The 15,734-nt window shown below is 46.5% G+C and overlaps 1 protein-coding gene across 4 annotated transcripts in view; it reads right to left on the bottom strand.

Moving 5' to 3' along the window:
* CD82 (CD82 molecule) overlaps nt 1-6,389 on the bottom strand; it is a 46,232-nt gene extending 39,843 nt beyond the window's left edge. Inside the window, exon 1 of one of the 4 annotated variants that reach the window (XM_068945568.1) lies at nt 6,276-6,389. The gene's annotated coding sequence lies outside the window, so the exon portion shown is untranslated. Of the gene's footprint in view, nt 1-652; nt 743-6,275 lie in introns of those variants that run through there. The other 3 variants (XM_068945569.1, XM_068945570.1, XM_068945571.1) reach the window with 3 other exon arrangements.
* Between the last annotated feature and the right edge of the window lie 9,345 nt (nt 6,390-15,734).

The following is a 15,734-nucleotide window of genomic DNA, read 5'->3' as shown; positions in this document are numbered from 1 at the left end:
GCCAGTTGCAGGACCAAGGAGAAGTCAGAAACATCGAGTAAGAAGGGAATAGAACATTTTTGGAAGGGATATTTTTGCCTCCAAGACTGGCGCACCTAGCAACCCAAAAACTGCAATGCCATTAAAGGTACAGAATCTTCCCTGGAGAGGTCTAACTAGAGTGTAAATCAGTGCTCAGCCATTTTACACAATAGTAGTTTATCCAATTAATTTATATTTCACAGCTGACTCTCGAGCAAATGGCTAATCATCTATCACAGGAGACACTCTGGCTCTAGACACTTAAGATTTGCATGCTCTTATATTATAGAATGATAGCAGCAGTCCTTGGAGTCCTAGGAAGGTGCCAAAATATCACTTCAACATCTTCCTTGTGTGCAATTCCTGAATTGCTGCACCAACAGAGCATGGGCTGAGACACCCACACAGCCTAAAACCCCCCAAAACAGAGAAAAACAAAATCTAGAGGAAATTTTCTCAAAGAAATGTTGTTCTGGTACCCTGGCCCAATAGAAATTAAGGTATTGGAACGAGCTGATTTTAAGACAAGACAATCCATTGCACCAAGTCTCTCCATACAGACGAGAGCTCAGGGCACTGAGCTCTTCAGAAGCCCCCCCAAGCACACCCCAGGTAGGACACCAAAACTCACTATGAGCAGAGGCAGCAGTTCAAGTACAGTGTTGGAAGAGACAGCCAGGAGTGACCACAACCCCTTCCCTAGGGCAATCCTGGGAAACAGACTCCTTTGTTACCAACCAACAGGTAAAACCACTTTACGGAAAGTTACTACCCACATATGCAAATCACTGTGAGCTGGTTCCTCTCCTCCCCCTTTCCCAAGCTGCCTCCAGGGCAACTAATAGGAACAGCAGCAGAAGAGACTGATTACAGTAAATTCCAGCTGTGAGAAGGACAGCGTAGTTCAACATGCACAGCCACAGCTTTGAAGTCTTATGTCCGTCTTTGCTTGTATATGAGACACTTCCTTCTACCTTAACTGGGATTGTTTTACCTACATGGGGAATTCTGCATTATGTAACTTCCAAGTCTCTGGGCTGCTGGATATCCTAACATATATAGCTCTTCCCAGATCAGCATTTCTCTAATACACACGGCCATGGGATTATCATCATACTGGAAGAGATCAGCGCTCTGCTTACCGTCTGACAACAATTTTGCAGTAAAGGGTAAAACACCTCTCCTATGCACCTGTTTGAACTAGGCTGTGCTGCAAGGAAACCAAAACAAAACCGGGGACGAGCCAGCAGCCAGGCAGGGTCCTGATGCAAAGGACTAGCAGCATTTGCTATTTACAACTCCTGATGGCACAGGAGAGCTGGTCCCTCCCAGCTGCTGGGCTCCTTAGAGAGAGGCCATTTACTGCTAAGTGCTACTAAGGTAAATTTCAGAAATTAAACGCATTTAATGCACTTTCATTTGACTTGCTTTTAATTGCTGCTGTCCCAGTTGTAAAGCTCCACCAAGGAGATAAAAGAAATCGAGCAACCAATCAGACAGTTGACGTTTGTGCCTCTTTTCACGGGAGAGCTCTGTCTTTAGCTTAATTTTTTTTTCCCCTCTCCCACAAACCCCTGTATTTACTTTGAACATGCCCTGAACAGCCGAGCTTCTCCAGCTCGGCCACATCTGAGAGGAGAGACGCTTGGCCACAGATAGGCTGCGTCACAGTGTTCTCTGAATTCTGACCAGCTGCTCTCTTCACTTTTTCTGCTATCATCTAGTGAACAGTCCCTTTTCTAGGGCTGCCCTCAGTAATGCCTCATCTTTTTCCAGAGAATTTGTTAGCTCTGGATCTGTCAGCACATGCCAACAGTGATTTAAGGAAGCTCCAGCATGCAGCTCCTTGCATTTTGCTTATCACCCTGCCTAGGTTGAGTCAGCCATTAACTACCTTAGTGTCTCTGAGCCCTAATAATCCACAAACAGCTATAAACAGGACATGGAGCTGAGCAACAAACAGGCTCTGCCGCAACCTACAGACCATCGAGGAAGCACTGGTGTTTGCTATGCCTCACGTATTAATTTCGTACCGCAGCAAGAGAGAGACTGCAGTTTTTAGCCTCTCCTTCATTTCATTCCCTCTTTGAGGGGGCACATCCGTGCCAGGCGAAGGTGGCAGCTATTAGATGGTTGCAGCTCGTTAAACAGTTCCTGAAGGGAAGGTGGCTCATGCAGCCCTTGTTTTGTGCACACATCTAATAATTTTCTTGTGGAGGGGTCCGATTCTGTGCACCCCAAACAGTTACGCTGGGACAAGAGGGTAGTTATTTCTTAGCCTATCTAAGCTGAGAGCTGCAGTGGAGGCAAGCCTGCTGGACCACGCTTATCCTCCCTCTCTTTTTTTTTTTTTTTAAAAACATGTAAGGACTCCAGATTTAGAAGCAGATGCAGTCACAGTGCTCCCTTTTTAGAAAGTTGAAGTTTAGGCACTCTAGAGTTATGGTCAGAGTTCCCTGACATGAAGTGAATTCTGACGAGCACACGTATTTGCTGTTTCCTCTTCAGAAAACAGAGCAAATACAAGAATTGAGGTACTGGTCATCACTTGTTGCACATGCACACTGGAAGTGCTGCTGCCTCTCACCTTACATGACATTAAATCATAGTCTGAGCGTGGCTAGACCAGGCAAGAAGGGACCTACGCTGGCATCTTTCACTCATCAGTGAACAGAAAGGGGGCCAGGAATAAAACGGCTGCCACCCCACTGGCACCACTCAAGCAGGCCAATGTTTACCACCTCTTACAGCATGAGGCATGGGTCATTTCACTTTGGATTTCCCACAACACATCCTGTGCCACTCATGCCCAAGGTCCTTACAGCTGCACCCTCTCTTCTGCACACTTCCTGCTATAATAGTGCCACTGGACACCAAAAACTGCAACTATAGTTTGCGCTGAAAGGTGCTTTGAGGCCTGTTATGGCCTTTACAGACCAAAGGTCTGTAGAGCTTCCCCATGTGCTTTTCTGAATTGGGAATTCACTGCATGTATGCCTGTGGTTCAGGACAGTGCCCTGTAGCCTTAATAAGGCACGTTAATAAGATAGGCTTATCATTGTGACACAAGGATAGGGAGACGCGAGAGAGGGATAAAACCATTCCTCAGCTGCAGTCAGATGAAGACTCTCATACCAAAACCCACTGCACTTAACAGAGTTTAAAGGCAGAGGGTGGCTTGGCTAACAGGAGCAGGAAACTTATTTGGAGATGTGAGAAGGCCTTGTTATAGCATCTCCCACACCAGCTAATAGCTGTGGGTCACGTTACTCCTCTCTATCCCCCGAGAACCAAAGTAGAGACAGTAACAGGAATGAAGAGAGTCCAGATGAGCTGCATCATTAAAGCTACAAAATCCTCTTAAGGGAGGAGCTTCTGTGCAGTAGGATAGAGATTGCCTAAGGGGAAAGCTTTCTCCAAGCACTGAGCTTGCCTCTTCTATTTCTGTCACACACAGGTAAGAAGCTGAGCGAATGCTGCAGGACTTCACCAAGCTGCCTCTGCCCTGCAATACGGAGAAGAGGTTTTCCTCCCAGCCCAGGGCCCAGCACACACTGTTCACAGGGCATTTGCAAAACTGGAGGAACCCCAGCGGAGCTAGGTTCACGTCCAGAGAGGCTCCGACGAGTGAAATTACTTTGGAAGCAAGATCCTTCTGTGAAAAGGACGTTAAATTAAAGAAAGTTAGGAGGGAGGAAAAGCTACTTCTCTGAGCCACCCCAAACCTGCATCTTGGCTTGCAGAGCAATTGGCAAAGGTACTTTTCACAGGTATTGGCAGCCCAACATGAGCAATTATTTAAAGAAATTTTACTGGAGGTGTAGGAATTCTTGCTCCAACCAAAGAACCAGAAACATGCAGGAACATAAAAGCTATCCCACTGTAGCAACCACAAACAGGTCCACCGATGGGACCCTGACAGTATTGCCATTGCACATGCATTGGAATTTGAATAAGTCACTGATTCGGCTGCCAATGTTTCTTCCTGTTTAGTGTTTACAGAGCATTAAGCAAGACCTAAGTAACTCATCATTTTTACAGCTTGCTCATCATGTTTCTGTTCACATCAGCATATGGCAGCATACTTCTGAGATGGCTCCTCCCACCAGCTGCCTCTCTCTAGGCCATCAGACCAGCAATTCTACAATTGGACCCTGTAGCGTACCAAAAGGTGTCAGACCACAGGACCCTAGCCACACACTTCTGGTGCAAGGTTCTCCCATAGGAAGCAAGCAGCCCACTATCATGCTCACAGCATCAGACTCGAGCCTCAGACTTTGAAGAGACAGATTTTTCTCAAGCACAGAGTGCCTGAGAAAGGAGAAAAAATAAAAGTCTTACGTGGAAAGGAAGCATCACTAACCACAGGTTTCAAGGCAGCGTTCTCCAGTCACGTGCACTCACTCACACAGAGCCCCACGGGCATTCTCAGGAGCTACGCAAGAGGCCTGACTAGTGTTTGGATGGGTTATGTCCTAGAAAACCTACGTTACAGCCAGCAACACCAACTCAGAGGATTGCTCTTCTGCCTCAAACGCTACCCCTGAGATAGCACTTCAATGAGACACCCAGTCCCTCACCTGGAGGGCTATTAAATTTTAAAGCTCTGACCTCATGAACAAGATGGAAATGCCAGAGCTGGTCCAAGACACAGGAACACATCATTCTAAACTAACTATACTCAGTTTATGAACATGCTGAAGCCAATGTTTAGATTCCAGAGTGGTTTTTTTGTACTAAGAGCTCCATTTTACGTTTAAAGCATACACAGAACTTCTAGGCTCTACAGCAGACGTGGCATACCTGTGTTGTAACAAGTCCTTATCCCTGTATTGAAAGACTTGTTGACAGTCACACTGCAAGACAATTCACAGCCAAGGTCTAGCTGCTGAAATGCATAAAGTACTCTGAATTCTCCTCACTGGTATCTTAAAAAATTGCTGTGTATGTGGGTGTGTGAGTATACATATATAAATATAAATATATATATATATACACACACACACACACACCCCAGCCTGGACCAATAGCAGATTCTTGTAGTAAGCAGATTTTTCTGGTTATAATGGGGTTAAGATCTCTGCATATACATTTAATCCAAGTCTCAGAAATAAACCAAGACAGAACCCTATTGAAGACAGTGGTATTGCCCAACTCTCATTGGCACACAACTAAGGCATATTCATTCCACTAAAATTGCCTTTAACCCTGAAAGACTATGTTACAGCAACAAGTCTGGTCTGTAGGACTCATTCCTGCATGGTATCAAGTCCATCACAACCAACAAGATGACTTTTTAGGCCATGTATTGACTACACAAGAGGATCAAAACCCACCCACTGATTTTAAATTTAAAAGTGTCGACTCTGACATGCAGGCATGCTCACAAGCTGTGAGCAAATTGGAATTACACCCAAGAAAGATAACTCCTTTACCTATACACTTAATTCAAAGCCTGAGGAACCAGAAGGAGGCTCCTCTCCTCCTTGGGAACATCAGGGCATGGTGTGATGACCTTTTGAAGCCTCAGTGAAGCACACAGAGAAGCACTCTGCTACACTTTGGATACCGTGAAACCGCTCCAAGATTTGTAGGTGCTGCAGTAGCACAGGCAGAAGGAACCACAACCCAGGTGCCAGATAGCAGTCACCCTGCCACTGCCTCCTCAGCAAGGGACAGCACTGAGCCCGGCGAGGGAGCAGCCAGGGGGTGCAGCACAGAGCCAGGCACCTGGCGACCTGACCCAAAGCCCTGGCACCTAAGGCTATCAGGCCGAGGCACTTGCGCCAAAAAAAAAAAAAAAAAAAAAAAAAAAGCGGAGGAGGTCAAAGAACGGTAAAGTTGCAGGGTTCGGGGAAGAAAAGAGGAGAAAAGCTAGGCACACTCTGCTCCCGGAGCACGAACCGGGCAGGGGAGCAGCCACCCACGGGCTTCGCCTACCGCCCCGGCAGCGGGGCCACCTCGACGCCCCGCGCCCCCGACGCTCCGCTCCCAGCACGACCCGCCGCGGCCCCCGGCCGCCCCGCACGGCCCCGGGGAAGCCCCGCGCAGCGCCCAGCCCAGGGTTTTCCCTGGCCCGGCCGCCCGCGGAAATCCCCGGGAAGTCCCGCGGGCCCGCCGCCGCCCCGGACCCCCCGCCCCCGGCGGCGCCCCCCTCCGCACGGCCGGGCCGAGCGGGGCGCAGCAGGCGCCGCGACCCGCCGAGGCCGCCGCCGCCCGGCCCCGCGGAGCCGGGGCGGCCGCAGCGCCCTTACCTGCTCGACTCGACTCGCCTCGGCTGGGCGACCCGCTGCTCCCGCCCGCACCGCCGATGTGGCCCGGCTCTGGCCCGGCCCCCGCGGGGCGGAGCCCGCGGCGCGGAGCCCGCCCCCGGCACCCGCCCTTCACAGCCCCCCCGCCGGGGAAAAGTCCCCAATTGACTTCTGCGGGCGCCCAGCTGTCAGCGTTAGGCGGCCGAGTCCCGCCCGGCTCTCCGTGCTGCTCTGCCAGCCCCTTGTTCCTTGCTCGCCTCTCCAGGGCCTGGGCTGCAGCGCGGGGAGCTGAGCTGGTGCAGCGCTGGGCCGTCCGCACGGCTCGCCGTCAGGCTTCGGCGTAGCTCTGTGACCCCCTCAGCCCAGGAGATCTTCTGTGTCCCTCTTGGCTGTGCGATCATCTCGCTAGGTCATCACACCCCACTGCGTATGCTTCTCACACAGAATAACGCAGCCTTAGCTTTTCTCCTCTAAGATGAGGCTCCTGCCGGTCCTCCTTAACCTTCGGGTCTTTACTGCTACTCCCTCTTCTCCAGCTTTGATCAATTCACCTCACCCCACTTAAATACACCTGTAAGTTAATTTGCCGAGCCTGCTGCACCTACCATGTCACATTCCTCATTGAAGACACCCTTCCTTCATGGCCCATCAAACACGAACATATGCACCTTGACATTTAAGGCTGCTATGCTTGCAAGAGGTGCGCTGTGGTTCTCTGCCAAATGAAGTCAGGCCCTGATGACCCACTCAAAGATTTTTCCAACGGGCAGTTTTGCTGAAGCCTGTGAACATCAGCAGAACTGCCTCATTGTTCCCAGGCCCAGCCCCATTAAGCTCCTGCTGGCTCGCTTGCCCCAGCGATTACAGAAAAGTGGCGGCGGTGAGGTGCTGGTGTGCTGTGGCTGCTCTTTACTCTGCTGACCAGCGCCGTTGCATTGTTTCCCTGGGCTTCCCCATTTTGTCTGTTGTATCTGCTTCCCAAGGCAGGCAGTAAGCTCGCAGCGCCATGTCTTTGTTGTGTGTGTGTGTGTGATGCGCATCCCAGTGGGATCCAGCCTCTCATCTCCTGGCAGAATAGAAGTAAAAATAATAGTAATAAGGCCATCTAATCGTAATAATAATGTGATCCTCTTTAAATCCCCATTTAACAGATATTAAAGCCAAATCAGCCAAGCCAATCCTAAAACTAAATTAGGGGCAGGTAAGAGTGCAATAAATTTTGAAGCAGCAGGAATATCCCCCTGCCCCTCTCTCCTGCTTCTTCCCTCAAATTAGTCCTTTTCCTTCTAGAGCATTACTCCTTTTATGTCTGTGCTCCTGTCGCCGATCTAGCCCTTAATTGGGTGATACGGGCATTGGTAGCAGTGCTGTTTGTTGGGTTTTTTTTGGAAAGAAACAGCTGCAACTCCAGTGAGAGCTTTCTATGGTCTTTCTCGCTTTGTCCCAATTCTTTCTTCTTGAATCAAAGTCCCTCCTATACAGGAAGGAGGCTCAACAGAAGAGCTTAAAGCAAAACGGTCACTGTGCATTGCGGTGCTACAGTTACCTGGGACAGGAGGCTGCCTCTAACATTTATTGAATCTGTGCTTAATGCTGCAGCATCACACAGACGCAGCTCTAGATGCCAGTGAAATAAGAATTTGCTAGGGTAGCTCGTTGTTTTGAGCAGCAAAATTGCCACGACCCTGCTGCCTACTTTGCTTGTGTCAAACTTTGGGAAAGCCAAGCTGACAGCTGCTATGACTAAAGAAGAAATTTGGGTAAATGGGACAGCAGCAACTATCAGGGAGCAACAGGAGGTTCCTCACAGCCTTGTGAGGAACAGCATTCCTCACATGTATTTTCCTTTGTTCTGGTAAAAGGAGGAGCAGCAAGCTCACACAACTCAAAGCCCCAGTCCTCGTTTCTGGGGTAGCAAAATTCATTTTGGCCTCTGTACTGAGAAGCGTTTGCAGCGGCCATCTTACTCCGTCCTTTGTCAAACAAGATGCTTCTCAATCCTCATTCTGTGCCTGCAGGGTAATTGCTCACTATGTCACCAGACTTTGAAGAAAAGATTTTTAAAAGGTCCCTTTCTATGCTGTGCTTTATTCATTGCATGCACTTGGCTTTAATTCTTGCATTCAGAACCCCTCCAGTCCAAATCTTTCCCTGCTGCTCTCAGAGTCAACAAACAATCCTTTTCTTTTCGCATCAAAATTAACCACAACCCTTCTCCCATTTTGCAGCAGGCGTTCTCAGCGGCTTTCCTACTTGTCTGTCTGTATGTTATCCTGCAGACATCTCGCATTCTCGGCAGGATGGACACGTGGTCATGTAATGGGCAAACGTAGGCCACAACAAGCGTCCCCTTCATCTGTCTTGAACAATGGGAGAAAGAGGGGGCCGTGGGCCTGGGCTTTGCCGCTGAGTGGCACACACCTTGCATGCAGCACCCCTCCGTTGCTGTGCCCTCCTCTGCGCCACCAGGAAGTAAGAGCAGGCTCGGAAAGCGCAAGCTGCTTGGCTGCAGCTGGTATGTGGGCTCGAAGAGGGAGAGGTGCCTGAAATGCACGTGCTGAAGCAAAACAGAGAGGATCAGGTGGAAGTGAAATGAATGACTCACTCTCTGTGCAGGGGCTTTTATAGGTGTGGCCTTGTCGGCCCTATTTCTGCAGCTGTCCACAGTAATACCAGGCCAGCCAACTGCCTTAGAAATCTAACCTCACTCAGGCGCTTTTCTCTCAGCAGAAGAGTTGTAAGGCCTACAGTTGTTCATCTGAGACCAAAACAAATTTTGCCTCAGAGTTTTTTGGGGCAGTGTCTGAAAACACAATTACAACCTATCTTGGGGACTGGGATTCTACATGTCTTTCTGGAAATTTGAAGCATTCCAGCAATCTCTTTTCAAGCAGAATTAACCTTGAGTAAAAATACTCCTATTCTCAAGCAAAGAAATATTGAGAGTGCTTTTTCTTTCCCTCTCTCCTCTCTCTCACTCTCTCTTTAATGAGTTTAATAAGTTAAGCACACAGCCAGAGCTCTGCGACCCAGAGTGTTTACCCGTAAAGATAAAAGGCTACGAGATAAGTGCAGTCGTGTCTTCCTGTCCTTATATACAGTCTTCCTCGTCTGCGCAGTCGCTGAGTATCTGAGCCAACAGGTACTGAGCGTGTAGCTTGTTTCTGATTCTTACAAGAAGTGTCCTATTTTGAGGAAGGAAGCCTGAGCTCAAAATATTCTCCCTGAGGATTAGTGCAAAGGCTGGTTTTTAAAGCAAACGGTTTTAAAATAAAAAGTGATCACAAGTCGCAGTGCAAATGGATTGTTTACGTGCCAGCAGCTCCAATGCCTGAATGAATTTGTGTCAATGACTTTGAGAATGCGATAGATGTTAGCAAGGGCAGTGCAGAGGTATATGTGCATCAGTGACTGCATGTATAACTAGCTATGCTTCAGTGCTACTTGGATATGAATTAGTGAGTCTGTAGAAAAACATTAAGTCTGCACCACTGAGTTTGCTATGAACAGGGGATAGGTTTAAAAGAGAGTTTGCAAAGAGCTAGAATTTTATTGGAAAGTCTGAAGTGAATCACTGTCTTCTGAAGACTTGCAACAGGGAGTTGGCAGAGGAGAAGCAGATCTACAGAGATGTTGCAGCTGAACTGTGCACAGATGGCAAACTAAAAGCCCAAGTATAAACAGCATCTTTTGCAACATACAGAGTAGGCTGGATTCTCAGCTAGTGATCAGACAAAAATGCCTGTAAGAAAACACAGAGAATGGAGAAACCCACCATTATGCAGCATGTATTTCCAAAGACCGTTTCAAAGGCAGCCAGGTATCAGCTGATAGGTCATTCAGCCAAGCTGTCTGTTATTGCCTTTGTTCATCTTCTTTTCACACAAAACAACCATTCCTTGTCAAATGAATTCTTCCTTACTAGAAATAATTAATCTCTTTAGCCAACTGAGTGATGAACTAGTCCGTGGATAAGCACAAGGAGTCTTTGCAGACCAGTCTGAGTCGCTGGGATGCGGACTGTTACAAGTCCAGAGCCATTTGTACACGAGCTCTCCTTCAGGCACAGAGGAATATGAGCGCCTTGCATGAAGCTGGCTTTGCTGTGCCTTTAGGGCCAGTTGCAGCCTTGTTCAGGGCTGTGGGAAACTGCACAGTCCGCAGAGCCCTTCTGCTTTGCAATGGGAAACCCAGGTTCAGCATGGGAAGTTATTGAAGAGGCGGAAGCAGCTACAGTCCCCTCATTCTCTGTTGGTAAAACCATGCCTGGCTGGGGGGGAGCCACCCTGGCTGGTGGGATGCAAGCAATAAAGTTCCTACATTTTTGTGTGCGGGCTGTGCCTCAGAGCTCTCCATGAAGCAGGGATGAAAGCTCTTGGGGCTACTGTTATGTAGCAAGCTGCAGGGTAGAAGGGACCAAACTGCTTTATTCTGTTCTCAGACCTTCTCTGAGAAGAAAAGGGCTGAGGCTGAGCTGGCGCAGGTTGCTTGCCCAACGTCACATGTATCAGAGCGGGAAATCGATCCTGGTCTAGTGCCTTCAGCGTTGTAGCAGTTACTGAACTAGCTGTTACTGCATTAGGGCCAGTATAAAGCAGTCTCAGAGTGAATGCTTGCCATTAGGAGAAACAGAGTTTAAGAGAAAGAAGAAAACGCATGTGGATTCATTATGTCTGCATATTGCATTCCCCTGAAAAAGTCCTTGAAGTAGCCACATGTTGCTATGACTCTAAAAGGGGATTTCTACTCTGACAGGGTTGATACACTGAGCGGGTCAGGTGATAGAGTGAGGAGTGTTGTAATTATCAATGCAAACTGCCTAACTTGGAAAAAAATATGCCTTTGATGTTGCTATTATAAGGAGGAATGGCTTCAAAATAGAGCTAAAGAGTTGCAGTATTTGTTCTGTTTAAAATCCAGGCTATAAAAAACATGACCAAACAACCTATGATCCACAGATAGGTTTTCTTTAATAACATAACATAAAATAAAAAGAATACAAAAGCAGGATTGAAGATTACAGATTTTATCAAATCTAATATTGGCAAAAGTGCTTTCATGGCACTGTAAGTGAAACTCTCCTTGTATTTGCTGAAAGCTGTAAGTTTACCAGCAGAACTAGAATGTGGATTAGTCACACGCAAAAAACATAGTAGTTAAAGTGAACAGCAATGAAAAGAGTGGTTGCTGGGGCTTGGGGGCAAGCGGAGAGAAAAGATTTAAAATTGAACTATGATAATTAAGAATGCATTCAAAACTAGTTTAATTTACATTAGGGAAAATAATAGGTTTATTAAAAGGCATGTTTTTAAAATAGCCTGTTCCCTTTCAGGACTAATTATTTTTAACATTTATGAGTCGTTATTCTGTTTTAGAACCTCTAAGTGAACAAGTTACTTTTAGCCAACAGATTTACTTCTCCTAATGACCGGTTGCCCTCCCCTGGTTGCAGTGAGAAATGCAGGCAATTGAAACTCATTTCCAGCAGAAGTTAGACCTGGACAAGCCAAAGGGAGATTGTCCCCCCAGAGCCGCAGCGTAACTGGGGAGCAGCTTCCTCTGTAGCTTCTCTGGTTTGGACCCTGCAGAGGCCCCTCACAGCTGACTGTTACAGAAGCGACTGCGTGCCCAAATGCAGTGTTTTGCAAAAGAAAACTGCTGCTTCTCCATGGGTATTGAAAAATGCAACACCTCTAGGGAAGTGTCTTCCTAGGCACTGACTTTGGAACTTCTGAACTCTAGGTTTTTGTGATCCATTGAGCATTGACAAGTATGAGAGCATGTCTCCCTTTGAGCTGGGTATTTAGCTAACCTTTGGGATGGGAAACTTGCTGGAACAAAGTGTATCATCAAGATTTGTCGTGCTGTGTGTCCCAAAATTTCTCTCTTTTTTTTTAATCCCCGTAGAAAAAAATCTCAAGAAGTCTTTCACAGAATGTGAGCGGGTCACAGACATCTTTCGGTTGTGAAGAGACCATGAGGAAATGCCAGATCAGTTTCAAAGGAGCATCCCTGTCACTAAGAAACTCTTGCTTGTGCTACAGAGCTTCCTCCAGTATCTGGGCATATCTGGGCTAAGGACATCCAGAGTGTGACTTTGTAGAACTTAATGGAATTAGGAATTAACCAAATTTTACAGTCAGCTTTTCAGCCTTTGCAGTCATCTTTGGCAACTTGCACTTCCAGAGAAGTAGCATTCAGAGGTAGCACTCAGTCCTTTTCAATATGCAGAGATATGGATGAACATCTGAAGAGCTTCATCTAGGCTTTCATACTAGGCAGCAAGATCTTCCTTCCTCCTTTTGCACAAGAACACGCTGCTTGTCCCAGTGTGCTCTCTTCCTTTGGCTAAACAAGGTATCTTGCTTGTGCCTTTTGCAGGAGACATCTTACCTTAAATCAAAACCTTCTGTTCAGAGGGCAACAAGACTATCCACCATTCCCCCAGGACCCAAGTAGGGTCTTGTTTCTAAAGGCACCTTGGGCGCAGTAGCTTCCACTTAAAACCTTGTTTTGATCTATTACTTACAAATTTCAGTGACATTCTGGATTTTATGTCCAGCTTTGCATTGAGAGGTTATGAAATCCCAAAGCACCATGAGTTTCCTCAACTCCCACAAGATTAGAGCTATTTTGCATAATGTCTTTTCATAGCAGTATTTCTGAGGTTAGGCTGCTGGATGCATATGTGTGTTCTTCTGCATAGTAGGAAGAAGGTGCCAGATCACTGGTAATAAAACCAATTTCCTTCTGAGACAGTATCTTGAACGCAAAATTGCATGGATCTGCCCTTGTCATTCAAGATGGAAGAACAGAGTTGGCACCAGAGCTGATTTAGTGGAACTGGGAATGATTCCTGCTCCTAAAAGAGGAAACCTGGAAATGCAACCCATAAAGAGGAGATAATAGCTTGGAAACTTAGAGACATGACTGTTCAGAAGCTGAGAAAAGTTTCCATTATGCTTTGATCTAGTTTGATATAGATTATAGTTTGATCTAAGTACCTTGACAAATAGAGCCTATTTCAGATCTTGCATTGAAAGGAGTCTGTTTTCTGCCTTTGCCACCCTCACTCTTTCTCACCTAGGTACAGGTTTTAATGTCCATATGGGCAGTAAGGTGCCAAAATTCCTTCCTGGTTCACACAGTTATGCATGTAAAACTGCAGTGAACCGTATGAGACAACTGTGGAAATTAAATCCTTGAGTCCCACTGACTTGCAACTGCTCATGTGCATTTCTCCCCACTTGATGTCTCTCTTTAGTCTCAAATCTGGGGCTGGATCTCCAGTGTTGCACTGTTGGGGGACTATTACTTGTTCTTGTTATTTGCATTGTAGAAATACCCTGAAATTTCAGTTGGGCAGCAAAATTCCACAGTGATTAGCAATGTACAGAACTAACAAAATGTGAAACACTCTCCCTCCCTCCCTCCCTCCCTCCCTCCCTCCTCAGTTTTCTGTACTCCTAATATATTTTCTCCATTATTTTTAAATGTGCTGAGGAAATTCAAGTATTTATTATTGTGTGTTGGTTTTTGACAAAAGCATCATGTTCATTGTCCAGTTTGCTCTAATCTGTGTTACAGAGAAGTAGAGCTGATCTGACTTGCCTTCTAACAAGTGCTGCACAAGCTTACAGGCATGCAAATGAAACACAAAGCATTACTTCACTGAATGAACAAAACAGCATTTTTGGAAGGGATGATTTCAAAACAATATCAAATAAAAATGGAGCCTTTGTCCTTGGCAGAAACAGTGAGGATGAGGGAGAGTTTAAAAATCCTGTACAGTACTTTAATTCTCCTTCATATTGTACTGGTAATATTTCTGTTGGGGGGTGATTTAAGCCTTTTTGCACCAGAATTTAACATCTTCATGCTACGAAAACTGACTTGAAAGGGGAATCCACAAGCCTGGCTTCCGTTTTCAGTTTATATGAAGTGCAAGCCAGTTTTTTAATGACAAAACTTACACTGAAACTCTGCTTTGAAAGACTTCAGATGTTTGCTGCTACACATGGAAAACACTGTATGTGGCTTATAGCACAAATGCCTTAATGTGCTTGATTCACTCCTGTTTCTGGACCTCTTGTGTTTCGCCAGTTCCTCTGAGATTAAATCTCTGAGAGCAAGTGCTCCAGATCTAATGTGTTTGGCAGTTCCCCCAAATGAAAACTCCTTTCTCCAAAGACTTCTTGGTGTCTTGCTTAATTCTCACTTGGAGGAGACCTAGAGACTAGACTCGCAGCTAGTATAAACAAGTAAATTGTACCACATAGCAGCAGCTGAGGATTTGGAAAATAATATCTACCAATAACTTCTTACTTCATGTGGGTTCTACCTAAATAATTCACCAGCCCTCCTGTGGGAGAACAAAGCACTGAATATTTCCTTTTACGATCTGTTTTGCACATAAATGCTCTCCGCAGGCCTAGTACATCTCCGCTGAAACCAGTGAAAGCAAGTTTGCAAAATCTGTGTGTAGCTTATTTTTAAATCCATTCAGAATGACAGAGGAATGTTCATCAGATTGCAGATCCCCCACACAAAACAACTGCAAAGCATTCCACTGTTTTCTAAAAGCAGAAGATGAGATAACATTTAATCCTTTTCCTCTGTCTGTGTGGGATGAGCAGGACATCCTGGACTTTTGCGGCTGCAGGATAATGAGTTTGCATGAGGATGTAAATGCCATCTAGCGGCCACTCATCCAGTAGTGTTCGCAGCACAAAAGTGCGGCTTGGACTACATTTTCCCATTTCTGAACAGGAGTCTAGTTTGTCTCTAGAAAACAGAAAAACAAGCACAGCAGATTCTTATCTGAAAATCTCAAGTTGTCTCTCTCTCCTATACACCATGGGGCTAGAAAGTCTCTATGAGGTTCTGGCTAATGAGCAGGAGGTGCCACAACATATGTTTCTAATAGTCAATCCATTGAGGCTTTGTCCAGTGTCATCTGCACGGACCCCAGAAAGGGGGTTTCTGTCACTTCCTGTGGGTGAAGGTTTCTCTCTTCAGAAGTTTCTTTTCCTCTTTCACTTGCACGGCTTTCCCCTCCCTACCCCTCATTTCACTCCTACCCTTTTGGGCTACCCTCAGCATCTCCTTTCTGTCCCTGATGTTTGCACCCTTCTAGGGTGGCAGCACTGTGGAGGAGGCTCCAGAGCAGCTATAAACTGCTCTTCAACTCTCCTCCTCATGCCAGAAACCGACTAAGAGAGCTATGAAAGGGATGTTAGATGTGGGAGAGCAATTTGCAACCCTTGGGATCCTGCCTGCCACCAGCAGAGGTTCCCTAGTGAGAAGAAGGCAGAGAGGCATACTAGGCACTGTCTCTAGATACCCTCCACCAAGCCGGCACTGAATGATCCCATACATCAGGCCAATATCAAATGTAACCACAGAGGAGGCTTTCCCTTATCTTTCAGGACAATTACCAAGCTATACATCACTTGAGTAGTC

The sequence above is a fragment of the Struthio camelus genome, chromosome 5, assembly GCF_040807025.1.
Source record: "Struthio camelus isolate bStrCam1 chromosome 5, bStrCam1.hap1, whole genome shotgun sequence".
Lineage (NCBI taxonomy): Eukaryota > Metazoa > Chordata > Aves > Struthioniformes > Struthionidae > Struthio > Struthio camelus.
This window is presented reverse-complemented; position numbering and strand designations above follow the sequence as displayed.